The sequence below is a fragment of the Colobus angolensis genome, unplaced genomic scaffold (assembly GCF_000951035.1).
Source record: "Colobus angolensis palliatus isolate OR3802 unplaced genomic scaffold, Cang.pa_1.0 Scaffold319, whole genome shotgun sequence".
In the NCBI taxonomy this organism is placed as follows: Eukaryota; Metazoa; Chordata; class Mammalia; order Primates; family Cercopithecidae; genus Colobus; species Colobus angolensis.
Genome location: NW_012116477.1, coordinates 1611078 through 1626582, shown reverse-complemented (window position 1 = coordinate 1626582; position 15505 = coordinate 1611078). Strand labels below are relative to the sequence as shown.

At 45.0% G+C, this 15505-nt stretch overlaps 1 pseudogene; it reads right to left on the bottom strand.

The window, feature by feature from the left end:
• Positions 1 to 1107: 1107 nt before the first annotated feature.
• On the bottom strand, positions 1108 to 14791 carry LOC105518393 (annotated as a pseudogene).
• Between the last annotated feature and the right edge of the window lie 714 nt (positions 14792 to 15505).

Below are 15505 nucleotides of genomic sequence, written 5' to 3'. Positions count from 1 at the left end.
CCGTGTTAGCCAGGATGGTCTCGATCTCCTGACCTCGTGATCCGCCCACCTTGGCCTCCCAAAGTGCTGGGATTACAGGCGCGAGCCACTGCGCCCAGCCATTTTATTATAATTTTTAGGTTGGCCAAGATTAAAAAAGCTGACAGCTCTGTGGGCTAGAGGGTGGAGAGATAAGCCCTCACCTACACTGAGGAGGGGTGTCGGGATTCTGCAGCAACACCTTCGAGTGGGCATAACCTTGGACTCAAACAATTTTCCGTATAGGCAATAACCTACAAAATAGTGGGATATACGGACAAAGATCTATGTGCCAGGATATGTGTTGGGGGATTTATATTTGGAGAAAATTAAATGTGCAATGAGAGGTGAGTAGTTAAATATATTTTGGTATATCCGTAGAATGAAATTCCAGGCAGTCATAAAATGACGCTGGCTTTTATGTGTTGTTATGGAAAGACGTTCCAGATATATAATTGGGTAGAAAATATAGGTTACAAAATAACATGTATAGTATGAGCTCATTTTTGTTAAAAAAACAAAAAACAAAAAAACCCAAACTATCTATATCTAGATGTGAAAAATGCATGGAAATATTAACGATAGTTTTCTTTGGGTGATGGGGTTATGGATGAATCCCATGCTTTCTAACATTTTTTTAAAAGGAAAGTGATAACTTGAATAACACAAATGGACTGTCTTTAGAGGCAAGAGACCAGGCTAGTAAGGCCTGCAAGAGGGTGGCATGGCAGCTGAAAGGAGGGTGCTGGGGTTACTGTGGGCCTGAGTGTAGCTTCTGCTCAGACAGGAATTGTCTGTGGGCCTCTGGGCAGGTGGTGCAAGCTCTCTGAACTTTGGTGTCCTTATCCGAAGAAGGGGGTCTGAGGATACCTACTTCACAGTTGTGAGGATTAAGTGGGATAATTTCTGTAAAGTACTTGGCACATGATAAGCATGCAATAAATCTTAATAATATATAAACATTCTATCAATATTGAATGCTAACATTATCTACCTCTCTAAACACACACACACACACATTAATCCACATATCTAAAAGAGTGGACTTGTTTTCTTTTTCTTTTTAAAAACATTTTTAGAAACTGGTGTTTATTTTCTGTCACCCTTATTTCCATGTTGCTTCAGAGCCTGTGCATGAACAGTGTAAGGCCATTCAGTGGTTGGTCCTACCCATTCAGTGGCCTGAGCAGGGGGAGTGGCAGACCAGTCTTCCGTGGCAGGCTGAGCGCTCCAGTCTTGGGTAGGGAACTGCCGCATAGGCACAGAGGGCACCTGCACGCCGTCAGACCAGTCTGCAACCTCAGGCTGAGTAGCAGTGAACTCAGGAGCAGGAGCAGTGTCCATTCACCCTGAAATTCCTCCTTGTCACAGCCTTTTCAGCAGCAGCCTGCTCTTCTTTTTCAATCTCTTCAGGATCTCTATAGAAGTAGAGATCAGGCATGACCTCCCACCGCTGTTTGCAGGCAATTGAGCCACTGCATGGGCAGAATTTCCTGGGCCAGCATCCACATCAAGCCCACTGAGTGAGCTTCTTGTTGCATGGGATGGCAATGTCCACATGGCACAGAGGAGAATCTGTGTGACACAGAGCAATGGTAGGTAGGTTGTAGCATAAGATGCCTCTGTGAGAGGCTGGTCACCAGCCCTGCAATCAGTAACCACGAGATCTGGGTAGTGAAGGTTCCAGGAGTGAAGTGGCCAGCAATAGGAGTGGCTCCAGTAGCAGCAGCACACTTCCGCACGGCCCTCTGGCCAGTGCTACCGGAGGATATGACACTGGCATCAGCAGGGTTTTCTATGGCTACAATGGTGCGAGCCACCAGCAGAAGCTTCTCCCAGGTCCTCTTTAGATTCATGACGTAGATGCCGCCACTTTTCCTCTTACAGATGTGCTGTTCCATTTGGAAGTCAAGGTTGGTGTCATGTAAGTGGGTTCCTGCTGCAAGGAACTTAAGGACATCCTCCTCTTTCATATGCAGGACATCAAGGGCTCTGGACCTTGTGAAAGTTTCCCTTTGAGTTATGACAGGAATCCAGAACAACACTCTGTGGACCCCCTCTGTGGGTAGCAGGGAAAGCGAGGAGACTTGTTTTCTAAAACTCCCAAAGACGGACTCCATAGACAGCGTCACAGGGAAACCAATGTCAGCTCCAAATTAAGAAGAATCTTCTAGTTATCCAAAGGTAAAAATGGGAGGCCCATAGCTGGAGGTATTCCAGCAGCTTGTGGGTAAACAGATAGCAGAGGTATGGGAGGTGATATTTGAGAGTCAGATGATTGGGTTGACCTAGCCAGTAGCATCCCCTTCAGTCCCCACATTGAAGCCATTGGCAAAGGGGATGAGAAGCTGGCTCAGGGTCAGGCTACCTGGGGCCTCGCAGCAGCTCTGCCCCTTTCCTAGCAGGTGGGATGCTGGGAGTCCTCTCTCCTCCCAGTCCTAGTATTCATGGGGCCAAAATAATTTCTGCTGTGCAGTTGTAAGAATTGGAAATAATGCAATCTAGCTCCTCCTTCTATTAGTGGTTTTGTTCTGAAAATAGTGGAGCCAGGATGTGAGCAAATATTCCTCCATTCACTCATCTGTGCCTGCATTCATTCACTAGACAAATATCTATGGAACTGTGTGCCCAGCTTCTGTAACAGGCAGGGCCCCTGGAAGGCTCCCAAGCTCCACAGACCTGCTGTCGAGGGTCTGCAAAATCCTAATCCCACTGTCAGGCTTTATTTTCGTGTTCTGCACTGGCACCAAAGGGCAGTGCTCAGTGATGATGAAGCTGGGCTCCTTGCCAGAAAGACAGCAGGAAGTTTTGCCACGATGTACAGGCTTCCTTGAACACAGGGAGGGGAATAAGAAAAACCCCATGGCCAATGTCATGATGTGGGAGTTATTCCGGCCATGCTAAGATAATGTACCAGATAAAGAGCATCTCAAACTCACCAGCTCTCCCTGCCTCTGCCCTCCTCCCTCCCATTCCTGAGCTGTGAAGGTGGCAGGAAGAAGAGCACTTGGAACCCCGGGGTCCCTGCTTGGGAGGGACTGTTCCTTCTGGACTTTCTGCCTCCGAAAGTCTACTTCCATCTCAGATCTAGCTCAGCTTCAGGTCTGTCACAGACGTCCCCAACCTTGGACCATCTTCCCCATCCAGCAAACACAGTCACACTTTGACCAGGGGTTACCCCTGCATTATGACTGTGTGCAGGTGTGAGCTTGGCCTCCGCCACACCCAGGGTCCTCTTCAAAGTGGGGTGCGTGGAAAGAAAGTAGCAGCGCTGAGGACCTTATAACTTTGGTTTCACAGTCTTTTGCCTGTTTTATAATGTGTGGGATAAACGGGAAAATTGGTATCCACGGCCAGGTGTGGTGGCTCACGCCTGTAATTCTAGTACTTTGGGAGGCCGAGGCAAGTGGATCACTTGAGGTCAAGAGTTCAAGACCAGCCTGGCCAACATGGTGAAACCCCATCTCTACTAAAAATACAAAAATCAGCCAGGCGTGGTGGCAGGCACCTGTAATCCCAGCTACTTGGAAGGCTGAGGCAGGAGAATCGCTTGAATCCAGGAGGCAGAGGTTGCAGTGAGCCAAGATCGTGCCATTGCACTCCAGCCTGGGCTTCGGAGAGAGACTCTGTCTCAAGAAAAAAAAAGAAAAAAAGTGGTATCCACATGCAATTTATAAATAAATACATATATAATTAATAATTCAAGTATTAATTAGGAGTAAAAAGGAACGATCATTGCTTCTGAGCCACTCCTGGTTCATCACACCAGGGGCAGCTCAGGAGCTACGGTCATTTCTTCCTTTTTATTCCTAATTAATAAATAGTACTTTGTTAATTATAACACCAATATTATATTTTATAATTATATTTTATATCTTATAATAAAATATATTATTATGTGTAATTATGACGATATGGCTGGGTGCAGTGGCTCATACCTGTAATCCCAGCACTTTGGGAAGCTGAGCTAGGCAGGTCACTTTGAGGTCAGCAGTTCAAGACCAGCTTGGCCAACATGGTGAAACCCCATCTCTACTAAAAATATAAACATTAGCCGGGTGTGGTGGTAGGTCCCTGTAATTCCAGCTACTCAGGAGACTGAGACAGGAAAATTGCTTGAACCCAGGAGGCAGAGGTTGCAGTGAGCCGAGATCATGCCACTGCACTCCAGCCTGGGCGACAGAGTGAGACTCAGTCTCCAAAAAAAAAAAAATGATGACTATGTAATAACATAATTATTATTATATAATACCATAACAATAAATAATGCTAAATACATATTAATAATTGATACGTATTAAAGGCCAGTGTTTAGCAGTTTTTAAAGTTAGGAATGTGTGATCAGATAATTCAGAGCCAACCATCAAAGACCAGGAGCAATGGTTAGGTTATTTACTGCTTTTCTCAGGGTTCTCTGAGTACAGCTTGCTCCTGGTTGGGGTTCTTAAGTGTTTGCGAAATGAATGAATAAAAAAATCGGACTCCTGGTCTTTTGGGAGGCTGGAAGTGACTTGAAGGTTCATATGTGTTGTGTCAACTGAAAAAAAAAATCACAAATTTATAAATTTAGAAAGGAGACTATTATAAAGGATTGTAGCCTGGAAGGTGGCCATTCTGCCAGACTGGAAAACATCGCCTCTGGAAGAGGCCATTAGCAGGCACTTTGAGGGAGGGAAAGATGAGACAGAAATTCATGGATGGGTTGGCCAAGTAGACATATTCAACAGGTTACAGGAGGAGCTATGAATATTCATGAAAGGGGTTCTGATGTATGTATGAACAAACGTGTGTGTTATGTGTGCCTTATGTTCTCTTTGGGAAGGAGACAGTGTTTAAATGCATTCTAGTTATCCCCTGTAGGTCAAAAGGTAAAGCAGGGCCTTGAAGGCACTCAGTGTGCAGCCTCTGTAAACCGGCCAGAACCTGTTTACAGCTGGTGGTCTCTTATCAGGAGGAAGTACTGAAATCAGCCTCTGTCCAGTCAAAGCTGAAGCTGTGGCTTGTGGAACGGGGGCAGTTAGTCAGTATATGGCATGAGTTGAAGTTGTTTAGTGTTGCTGATCTTGAGGTCAGTGCTTGTTCAGATGCTAGAGAAACCTTAGATTCATTAGAACATGACTACAGTAGTTTCTTTAAGGATGGGGGTGTGTCACTTAACCCTTGCTTGGCTTGGCCTTAGATCCTGTTTATAATTTGGTACCTTATTGCCACAAAGAGTCCATTCTATCAGTCTTATGATCTCTATGTTCACATTAACATTGGTCAGTTATTGTGTTCAAGCCACAAAAGGGAAGGGGTTTATAACAGGGTGAGTCTGACTTCCTGTCCCGTGATGGCCTGGAACTCAGTTTTTACAGTTTCTCTGAGGTTCTCTTGGCCAAGGAGGGTCTATTCAGTTGGTTGGGGGCCTTAGGATTTTATTTTTAGTTCTTAGTTGAAATGGAATAGTCCACCTTACCTCAATTCAAAAAACAAATATCAGTGGTCACTGTCTGTGTGCTATGTTCCACATTCTGAGGGTTAGGGGTTCAGAAGCCATGTGTCCCTTCCCTCTATGAGCTCACGGTGTAGGAGGGGCAGGAAGACAATCTATACATATGACTGTAACAGTTAAAAGTCACAGACAGCTACTCGGGAGGCTGAGGCAGGAGAATGGCCGGAACCCGGGAGGCAGAGCTTGTAGTGAGCTGAGATCCGGCCACTGCACTCCAGTCTGGGCAACAGAGCGAGACTCCGTCTCAAAAAAAAAAAAAAAAAAAGTCACAGACAATGAAATGCACTCGAATTCTCTTTTATTTATTTTTTAAATTAATGTATTTTATTAAAAAAATTTTTTTGAAACAGAGTCTCACTCTGTAGCCCAAGCTAGAGTGCAGTGATGCCATCTCGGCTCACTGCAACTTCTGCCTCCAGGGATCAAGCAATTCTCAGCCTCCTGAGTAGCTGGGATTACAGATGCCCACCACCATGCTTGGCTAATTTTTTGTATTTTAGTAGAGACGGGGTTTCACTGTGTTGCCCAGGTTGGTCTCGAACTCCTGAGCTCAGGCAATCCACCTGCCTTGGCCTCTCAAAGGGCTGAGATGATAGGTGTGAGCCACCGCACCTGGCCTAATTCTCTTTTTATATGAAGACTCTGTCTGATCTTTAATATTTATTTCTCAACCTTGTATAGTGAAGATAAGGAACTAGCAAAGTATTTCTGAACCTTCAGTCATTTGAGTGTCCCATTTATAATTTTTGCCCTATTTGCATAAGACTATATACATTCAAATGATATTTCCCTTTAAATTGACTTTTTACCTAAATAAGTTTAGGTAAAAAAGAAACTATATTATCACCATGGTTGAAAAATCAGTATCGCTTGCTCAAAAGAGAAAGTAAAAGTAAAAATAAACAATAACAAGAGCTAATATCGATTTAACACTGCATACCATGTCATGTTCTAAGCACTTAATGTGGATTAACTCACTTCATGCTCATAACAACCTGCTGAGGTAGGTGCTGTTTTTATTCCCACTTTACAGAGGGGAAGGCTGAGGCTCAAAGAAGCAAAGTAACTCTCTGGAGTCACAGAAGTGATAAACTGAGGAGCTGGAATTGCAGAGTCCAAGCTGGTGATGAGCACAGTGGACTCCTCTTCTGTGACCACCAGCCTACTCTACAACAGAGTCTACAAATTATGGCCGTGGCCAGATCCAGCTTGCCGCCTATTTTTGTGCTGTTCCCAAGCTAAGAAAGATGCTTCCATTTTTAAATGGTTGGGGAAAAAAAATCAAAGGAAGAATAATATTTCATGATATGTGAAGAATATTTCAACTTTCAGTACCCATAAGTAAAGGTGTATTGCAACACAACCGCACACATATTATATGACATTTTGTCTATAAACTTTAGGACTTTTTGTCTATAAACTTTAGGACTTTTTGTCAATGGCTGCCTTTGCCTTTGATTGTGACAGAGACCATGCGGCATGCAGAATCTGAAATCATCTCTCTCTGGCCCTTTGTGGGAAGTATTTGCTGACTCCTGATCTATAAGGAAAATTCTAGCTGGGCAGCGTGGCCACTGACCTACGGCCTATTGTTTCAAAATGAAGTGTTAAAGAACTAGTAACATCAAACAGAGACTCCTTCATCGATGTAATGGGAAAGATGAATTGAAAAGGGAATGTCTTTCTTGATAGGTGGATTTAAAGATTTTGTTACTCATTGCTGGGCTCTTGTACTCTTAGAAACATCTCATGGTGGGCTGGGTATGGTGGCTCATGCCTATAATCCCAGCACTTTAGGAGGCTGAGGCTGGAGGATCACTTGAGCCCAGGAGCTCAAGACCAGCCTGGGCAATAGAGCAAGAACTTGTCTCTACTAAAAATTGAAAAGTTAGCTGAGCATGGTGGTGTGTGCCTATAATCTCAGCTACGCGGGAGGCTGAGGCAGGATGATCACTTGAGGGCAGGTCAAGGCTGCAGTGAGCTATGACTGCACCACCACCACTTCACTCCAGCCTCGGTAACAGAGTAAAAGCTTGTTTTTTTTTTTTTTTTGAGACACAGTCTTGCTCTGTTGTCAGACTGGAATGCAGTGGTGCCATCTCGGCTCACTGCAGCAACCTCTGACTCCCTGGTTCTAGCAATTCTCCTGCCTCAGCCTCCCAACTAGCTGGGATTATAGGCACGTGCCACCACACCCAGCTAATTTTTGTATTTTTAGTAGACACAGGGTTTCACCTGTTGGGTAGGTTGGTCTCAATCTCCTGACCTTGTGATCCGACCACCTCAGCCTCTCAAAGTGCTGGGATTACAGGCATGAGCCACTGCGCCTGACCCTGTTTTATAAAAAACAAAACAAACAGAACAAAATCTTATGGTTCTTGTTTTACGGAACCTTAGTTGCCCTAGGTGATGTCTAAAAACTGTTCCAGCTCAAACTGTCTATGTTCCTGAGAGCTGGGTCACTATTTCTCCCAGCATAGTAAGATCCTGTAAATGAAGTACTTCAAGGGCCTGGCTAAAACCCTCTCCACCCTGCCTAGTGCTAAACGGTTTATTTTCTTTCCTGGCTTCATTTAAACTGTGAGTTTCAGACTTTACTCTTCAATGTGGCCAGGAAATAACGCCGTGGGTGCAACAAGTTGAATCTGCCCAGCTGTGGCATGTATTGAAATTCATCTTCATTACTGAAAATCTAATTTTGTTTCTCAAAATCTTCGCTGGAAATATTGAACTGGAGCAGAGAATTAAATTAGCTCAAGTTCAAATGTGGTTTGCTGTCATTCGAGCAAAATGGGTCTCTCTCCTGAATTTCTACAACTTCCTGTCCATTATTTTTGTAGACTTTCCTGAGGAAAGTGGTAATTTGCTGAAATCAAAACATAATAAAAATGGCCCCCATTTTCTGGGATCTTAAGCAGGTGGAACTGACTTTATTCAAATCCCAGAGCAAAGATGAGACACAGATTTCCGTTCTCTGAGCTCTCTGAGCTGGCCACTGTGTTGGACAGGGGCACTGTCAGGAATTATACTGGTTTCTTACAACAGTTTTTTTCTCCCCCTTATTGTTTTTCTTTCCTCCTCCTCCTTTCTTTCTCTTCTTTCTTCTGCTTCTGTTTCAAGAAAGCGTCTGTCTTTGTCACCCAGGCTAGCTGGAGTACAGTGGCATGATCACAGCTCACTGCAGCTGTGATCCTCCTGCTTCAGCCTCCCAAGTAGCTGGGACTATAGGCACATGTCACCATGCCCAGCTAATTATTAACTTTTTGTGGAGACAGGGTCTCACTACATTGTCCAGGTTTGTCCTGGACTCCTGGGCTCAAGCAATCCTCCTGCCTTGGCCTCCCGAAGCTCTGGGATTTTGAATGTGAGTCACTGCACCTGGCCTCCTCCTCGTCTTTTAAACAAGCACAAATTGAACTTAACATCTGTGCTGTCTGTTTCTCCTCACATGTCCCCCAAGGCCCTGAAAAGTTGGCCTGCCCATCTCTCTAGCCACAGAAAAGTTTAGCAACTTGCTTAAGGTCACTCAGTAGGACATGTGAGAAGCTGGAATTTGAATACGGGTCTAGCTGACTCCTGAGCCTGGGCTCTCTGAACGTTGGAGCCCCTGGATCACTAATGTGAGCATGGACAGGGCAGGGCTTGCATGCCCACAGGTGTTAGTAAGTGACCTTATCCTTGCAGAGATGACCAGGGTACAGGATGAGGCACTGATGGCATCTGCTGCAGGGGCCGTGTTTCCCCTCCTTCTAACCTTCCAGGAGCTCCCTATCACCTTCTGGGCAAAAAAGTCTCAACTTCTGAGCCTGGCCAACAATGTGTCCTTCAGAAAGTCTTCTCTACTGTCTCTGCAGGGGTTTGTACTTTTTTTTTTTTTTTTTTTTTTTTTGAGATGGAGTCTCACTCTGTCACCCAGGCTGGAAGTGCAGTGGCGTGATCTCAGCTCACTGCAACCTCTGCCTCCTGGGTTCAAGCAATTCTCCTGCCTCAGCCTCCTGAGCAGCTGGGATTACAGGCCCACGCCACCACACCCGGCTAATTTTCATATTGTTAGTAGAGACGGGGGTTTCACCATGTTGGCCAGGCTGGTCTCAAATTCCTGACTTCAGGTGATCCGCCTGCCTCGGTTTCCCAAAGTGCTGGGATTACAGGCATAAGCCATGTTTTCTTAAAGGACCTGAAAGAAATTTTCACCTTAGCAGGCCACCTACAGTCTCTGTTGCAACTTACACAACAATTCAGCTCTGCCCTTGCAGCAAGAAAGCAGCCCGAGGCAATATGTAAATGGAATGAATATGGGAGTGCTCCAAAAAATGTATTTACAAAAAAACAAGCATTGGCCGGATTTGGCTCAGAGCCTAGAGTTTGCTGATTCTTTTGTGGTAGATGGGAATTGGACAGGTCAGTAGGAATGGGAGTATTATGAGGATGTTGCTAATAATTATTATAAATAATTATCAACAAACAAAATATCTTAAACGTACCCTGGGGAATAAGGAGAGCCCACCTGATCTCTAATTACACATGACACGCAGACGAAATCCAAATTCCTTTCCTGAGTATTGTGTTTTCTCTCTGAAAATCTCAAAGCAGCATTTGTACTAGATGAAATTTAATTTGAACCACAAAGAGATCTACCTTATACAACTAACTGCCTGGTTTAGCCCACGGTTAATTGAAGTCATTGGAGAATCATTTGAAAGTGGATTTTGTTCTCTTCCAATCTGGGGGCCAGACCCTATTCTTGTCATTGTAATCAAGTCCTGTGGTTCTCTTGCTTCGGAGAGCATCTGTCAGTAGCTGAGTGGGTATTTAATTCCATTTGTCATTTGGGGTAATTTTCCTGAGAGCTGAGATCAGGCATTCTATCACCAAGGGTGATTGTCTTTAATTAAAGGTGTCAGTAAAAATAGTTTAGCCTGCCATCCAGAAAACCTCTTTGCTTTTTTTTATTGAAAGAATCCCAAATATGAATAGAAATTTTTGGTTTTTTTCCTTGCCTTTAGTACCTGCTTCAAAATAATACTCTGCTTTCTAGAACAGATTTTGGAATGGGATAGATCCAGGTTTAAATTCAAATTTAGTTATTTGCCTATTATTTGGGTGACTTGAGGACAATCCATTGTAGCCTCTCAAAGTTGTAGGTTCCTTACCTACAAAATGGGAATGTTAGTGCCTAACTCCTTCTCACTTACTCCATCTCCCCAGCTCCATAATAAAGATAATCACGGACATTTATAGAATACGCCTATGGGGCAGGCACCTTGGAGAAAATGTTACAGTTATCATTTTGTTCAATTACCACACAACGCTATGAGGATGAGATTATCTCCATTTTAAAGATGGGGAAACTGAGGCACAGAAAGGCAAAGGACCCCGTTAAAGTCACACAGTGAGTGAGTGTCAAAGCCAGGACCTGCAGAGGCTATGATGGGGGAGAGCACTTGGGGGAGATGGGAAGGAATCGCCCCAGGGACAGGTCTCACCCTCACTGGTGCTCACTCCATTACTTGCAGAATACATTGGGAGAAAAGCGCCACTTCTCTTGACCCATCTTTCTTCCACACGATGAGCTTTTGGCTCCTCAGCCAATCGATATTTCTCTGTTTTGTTCACTCCCATGTGGCCGACATGGTAAGACTGGCCCTGGGGGTGCCTCATGCTTGGGAGGTGCCTCCTAAACCTTGGAAGTCCCTACAGGGTCGGGGGAGGGCTCAGACAGAAGGAAACTAGGGCATGGGCTGCTCTAGACTTTACAGGAAAAGCAAAGGTGTTCTTGGGGGTCCCATGGTATATCAGTTGGGATACGTTTAGCTGCAAGTTACAATGTAATGAACTAACAGTGACCTAAGCAATCAGTAAAGGAGTTTGGAGGTGGGTTACTCCAGGGTTGGCTTGGTGGCTTCACTGTGTCACCAGGACCAAGGCTCTTTCTGCCCCTCAGGCCCACCCTGCTGAATCTGTTGACTTTTCATCCTTAGGTTTGTGCCTGGGTCACAAAACGGCTGCCACAGCTCCGAGCATCCCATCCTTACACAACCTCATTCAAGGCAGAATATAGGAGAAGGTCTCATCTCTATTGCTACTTTTATCAGGAAGTGAAAACCTTCCAAGGAACAAAAACCTCACCACATCTCCTCTTAACGTCTCCTTGTGCAGAACTAGGCCATAAATCCTAAACCAATCAAACCAAGCTAAGGGGAGTAAAATTACCATGCTGCGGACCATCTACTGTCATTCTTTTGGGTTGAGTAGGGGAGGAGCTCACCTTTCCTGTACATGATGGGCCCTGCACAAAATTGAGGCCCTGTAATCTTAAGCAAGAAGAGGAGGGACTACATGTTGGGTGGGCTGGAACCACCTCTGCCACCAAGAGGGCCATGGTGATAAGTGGATTAGAAGCAGATCAGTCAATTTCCTTCTCTTGCACGGACCTAAAATAAGATGCCCTGACTCCCTGGATTAGAGAGACCCCACCCAGGGAAAGAGACTGAAGTCCCAACTCATAGCTGAGTCCTCTAGGCTGCATATACTTCAGCTGACTGTGCCTCAGTTTCTCACCTGTAAAACTGGGATGATATAGTACCTGCCTCATAGAGTTGCTGCAAGGATTAAGCAAGCTAACTCACTTACAATGCGTAGAGCTGTGCTTAGCAGAAGATGCAAATAGTATGAATATTATCCACTATGTTTATTGGGGCCAGGTTGCTACCCAAGATAACTGACCATCTCAGTTCATCTGGGACTGAGAAGGCTCCCAGGACATGAGACTTTCAGTGTCAAGGCCAGAACCACCTGAGGCCAACCAGGATGAGTTGGTTATTCCATGGGAAACACACAGGAGCGAAGTAGGGGTAGGGATTGAGGCAAACTGGGGAGCCTGTGCCCCGGTCATTTGGTTCCACCTGGTTGGTGCCATATTGTTGGCCCAGTATGTTCAGATCTGATTTTTCCAGGAGAAGCCTGACAGCTGGATTTTTATGTTAAATCTCTGAATTTTTATATATTTTTAATGTTATAAAACAAAACAACAAAACACTGCGTGGTCCAAACAAAACACCTTTGCCGGCCAGTGTGGGTCCTTGGGCTGCCATTTTACAACTTTTTCCTCATTCTTCTCAGCCCCTCCCACTTACATAACGGATGGGATGTTTCTTGGTTTGGATACATACATATTTCCTGTCTTCACAGAGCGGCTCCCTCACTCAATCTTATTTGTTTCTGCAGGAAGTATGGGACGGAAATTAAAGGAGAAAATGGTTCCACAGGTTTGGTGGCTACAAAAAGATTTCCTTGATAAACCCTGCTCCCACTCACTCATTTGTGAAAGCTGCATGATGTGAAATTAAACTTGGGCAGAGGTGCGGTGGGTGAATATGTCTTGGTGGCTTGGGGAAATGAAAGCCATTCATCTCAGGCAAATGTGACAGGCAGGACCATTGGCCTTCCGTCACCTCTGGGCTGCCTTCCCATGGCGGTGGTCTATGCAGGCCTTACGTTTGTGCAGCAAATTTGTAATGAACCAATCAGTGGCCTTCATGTCAGGCAACCTAGGAAGGTTTTGGAAGTGGGACTATTTGCCTCACTGTTGATGAGTATTAGGTATCCCTCTAGGAAGGTTCAAGAGCCCATACAAGCCAGGCGTGGTGTAATCATGCCTGTAATCCCAGCACTTTGGGAGGTTGAGGTGGGCAGATCACTTGAGGTTAGGAGTTCCAGACCAGCCTGGACAATATAGCAAGACCCCATCTCTACTAAAAATACAAAAATTAGCTGGGTATGGTGGTGGACGCCTGTAGTTCCAGCTACGTGGGAGGCTGAGGCAGGAGAATCTCTTGAACCAGGGAGGTGGAGGTTGCAGAAGAGCCAAGATTGCACCACTGTACTCACTGCCTGGCAGCAGAGTGAGACTGTCTCACAACACATACACACAGACAGGAAAAAGAAAACAGAGCCCATAGAAAATGTCCTGTGAATGCTTAAATGCACTTGGCTCCTTTTACAAACTTCTTTCTACTTCTCTTGAGTACCATGTGAAAGTTCTCACTGCCCCCACCTGCTTCTCACCTTCTCCTTCAGACTCTCACATGCGTCTCTTTCAGTCTCAAGAGGTGCTAGAAAAAATATTGGATTCATTAAAGGAGTGTTTATACTGGAAACGAGCATCACTAGGAAATGGCTGGTCCTGACCCCGAGGAACTTATCTCTGGCGGAGGTTGGGCAGGCTGGTACCCGTCTGCTCCCGGCTGACCCCTCATTCCTTCCTGGTTGGGTGGTAGGAACTAAATGGCCAGGCCTCTTGGTGTGGGTTTCTGGCTTCCTAGGTTCCCTGGGGTCACATCTTTTGTTCTTGTCATCATCTGTCTGTTCCCATCATGATCTGTCTGTTCACAATGAAGGAGAACTGCTTCAGGGCTCTGTTCCTCAAATTTCACTTCTTTGCACACAACCTTCATGGTTTTTGCTCCAGTTATGTACAATTAAAGCGACTATTAACTTAATATTTTTGTTGACATAAACTCTCAAAAGTTTACTTAAACTTATGTCGCTAAGGTAAATGGAAAGCCAATATCATGCTCTATAAATAGACTTTACAAGTAAACAGAAATACAGTGAGAATCATGTTATTGTCTACTAGCTAATACTTTTGCCTAAGAAGGCTCTTAACCTGAGACCTGCCCGTCTTTTGTTAAGAAGGATGATGGACATGTGTTGGAGAAGGGTTAAGGACCTCCTAGCACCATCCTGAGTCTTTCTCCTTGATTTAGTTGAATGGACTGAATGAGGATAGAAAAAGAGTTACTTACTCTGGGATTCAATGCTGTTTCAAGTGGTGGCCCCTCTACCATGCAAAGTCACCTGGGGTCCCATGCTTTGGGAAACACCATTCCAGCAGATACTGTATCTTCAGATCCCGCTCGTTCTGGCCTGGAGATCCTCTATAAGGGGTCCCCAAATTGTGTCCTCCTTGAATTAGGAATTTCAGGTCTTGGGCAATTATTAGTGCTGGAGCCATTGTTGCTTAGGGTGTATTTTCCCAGTAGGTATTGGCCTTAGATTTAAATTAAAACTCCAGGATGGGGTCCAGAAATGAGCTCATATCAGTCTTCTCCTGGGGGGTCTTATGAGTGTTAAGGTCTGTGGGACCTCTCATCCCCACCTTAGCTTCTTGTCAGCTCCATGGGGACTTTGAAGGAAGAGGATGGTCTTCCCAACCCCCACAGCATCCTCCACGGACACAGCAAGGAACTCTGCAGGGTATGCATTCACTGAACACATATTAAGTGTGTGCCAAGTGACAGACACTGTGACAGCTATGGTGGGGCTGGGGGCAGGGGTCCTAGAAAGAGGAGGAGAGTATGGATGCAAAGCTCAACCCTGACTTTGAGGCGATTGTTTTTGTTTTTTAAGGCTGTTTTTAACACTTGAAGGTACACGTCTACCTCCAAAACCTTTTCATAAACAAATGGGAAGGTTTTGCTTTCAGCAATGGCAGCTAACTTGTTTTAGACAAATCTTCCTTCTGAGAACAACTAGAAAACCTGGGCATAAAAAAGAAGATCTGATTTAAGGCTTTGGAAAACTACCAAAGGCAACCAGGATTCAAGGGGCCAAGACCCCAGAAGGAAAATAAACCCTTAACGCTGAGTCTGATATTTCAAACCACTTTTCCCCCTAAGGCATTCATTGATTTGAAGGCAGATTTATGGAGCTGGGGCAACAAATACGGGCATTCAGAGCCAGCCACAGAAGGAGGGCCCTGGTAAACACCCTAGGATTGATTTAGGACCCCGGAGAGCTGCCGCTTAGAAGTAAGGGAGAACTAGGAACAGACCATCCTTCAGAAGGACTGAAGCTCGGCTCTGAGCCATTAAAATCCGTGATTGAATCAGATTCATCTTTTCCTAACCCAGTTGCCTGTTAGAAGCAAAATACATTCTCTTTGGAAAGAGACTGGAAGTTTTTTCCGTCCCTCCTCATATCTTACGGCTC